We start from the raw sequence: 1,909 nt of genomic DNA, 5'->3' as shown, positions 1-1,909 counted from the left end.
TCCCCCCACCCCTCCACCCCTTTGTCCTTAGCCAGGCCCTGGGCTCCGGAGGCGCTGGGCGGGCCTTGGCGCTCCAGAACCCTCACCGGCAGGCAGGCCCCTGAGCACAGTTCCGGAGCTGCTGAGTACAGATAAAAAGGACTGCTGATGGCAGCGTGTTGTTGCCCCTTAGCGACTGTGTTTAGCCCCTTTCGGGAACTCAGGGCTGTTCTAGACCTAAAATGGGAAGTTAACATCATTCTCCAAGTCTCTCTGAGTGAGGAATTCAGTTCTGGTGAGTGGACTAAGTCTATTATTATTATTATTTTCTCACAGACACCTGTGGCGGCCAAGGCTGGAGTTCTCCCAGTGCAGGCATTTGTAAAACGCACCCAACCATGCACTTTAAATGGTGCACAGCATGTAAATCATGCCTCAGTCAGTGTGGATTCAAAACCCAGAAGGGTAAAAAGGCAGCGTTGGATTATAACTCAAAGTCTACACTAAATATCCAAGAGTCCATACTGGTGTAAATAAATTATAGCGTGAAGAAAGGGGAGAATAAACATGGTTCCGTGTTCAGAAGAATTCTAAAGTGGAGCTTAATGCTCCCTCCTTCAGTGCGGGTTGCCATAGTGACGTCCTTCCAAACAGCCCAGACCTTAAGAGGGGGAAAGGATGACCTTAGGTGGAGAAGCCTAAGCATTACCTCAGCCAGGTGATCAAGGTCAATGTCGGCAGTGATGTCACGCTGATGGTATGCACCCTTGTTCTGAGGTGGGGCACTTTGTCTCTGTGGCCTCCTTCCAAAAATCCATGAGGGCAGCCTAATCATGGGAAAAACTCAGACAAATTCCAGTTCAGGGACGGTCTCAAAATACATGAGCAGCACTCCTCCTCAAAACTGGCAAGGTCATCAGAGACACGGCAAGTCTGAGGGATTGTCACAGCCGAGAGGGTCTACAGGGAATGTGGTGTCCTGGATGGGAACCTGGAACAGAAAAAAGACATGGGGGAAAACTAAGGGAACAGCAGTAAAAGTATGAATAAAGACTGGGTCAGTGTTGGTTCTTTAATGGTGACAAAGGTATGAACATTTGTGTATGTTATGGGGTGAACATCTGTGTATGTTATGGGGTGAACGTGTTTCCAGTACTCTTGGGTATGTACCTAGGAGTGGAATAGCTAGAGTCAGGAAAGGGAGGGAGCAGAAGAGGCCGGGGACCTGTGGAGCAGCGGGATATCCAGGTAAAAAGGGGCAGGATTCAAGGGTAGGCCCCAAGCCCCTACAGCCAGGAAAGGGAGGGAGCAGGAAAAGCCGGGGACCTGTGGAGTGGCAAGATATCCAGGTAAAATGGGGTGGGAGACAAGGCTAGGCCTCAAGCCCCCTAGAGCCAAGAAAGGGATGGAGTGGCCAGCTACCACAAAGTGGCAGGTTTCAGGTAGGAATTAGGTAAGGGGAGGGCACAGAGGTTTCCAACAGCTAAGGGAGACAAACTTGTCTGTCAGCTTGTCATCCTGTGAGGCTTGTACGTTGCTGTGAGGCTTGAGGCTGTGCCACTAGTGTTTCAGACGCCAGCAGAGTTGCACATGGTACACAGGTTTCAACACAGCTTACAGACTAAGACAGACTAGGAAGAAGGAGGAGGCCATCCACTTCTCAAAAACTGGCCAGGGAAAACCTTATGAATAGCGGAGAAACACTGTCTGATACATTACTGGGCAACTTCATGAATAGCTTGGAAATATTGTCTGACACAGTGCAGGAAGACAAGCCCCTTGGGTCAGAAGGCACTCAAAACAGGACTGGGAAAGAGCTGCCTCATCAGAATAGAGCCTACCTTAATGATAAGGATAAAGTAAGTCTTTCAGGACCTCCATGTGCTGACATGGCATGACTCAAATTGAGGAGAAATAGCTGCAAACATCC

The 1,909-nt window shown here is 49.6% G+C and overlaps 1 protein-coding gene across 1 annotated transcript in view; it reads right to left on the bottom strand.

Annotated features, from left to right (window-relative positions):
• The window catches only part of TRIM47 (tripartite motif containing 47), a 29,781-nt gene that overhangs the window by 4,832 nt on the left and 23,040 nt on the right, over window positions 1-1,909 (bottom strand). The gene's annotated exons all lie outside the window — the stretch shown is intronic.

The sequence above is a fragment of the Orycteropus afer genome, unplaced genomic scaffold, assembly GCF_000298275.1.
Source record: "Orycteropus afer afer isolate SDZICR_OR568_19922 unplaced genomic scaffold, OryAfe1.0 scaffold00018, whole genome shotgun sequence".
Lineage (NCBI taxonomy): Eukaryota > Metazoa > Chordata > Mammalia > Tubulidentata > Orycteropodidae > Orycteropus > Orycteropus afer.
Note: the sequence above shows the minus strand (reverse complement) of the source record. Positions and strands in the feature narration are given on the sequence as shown.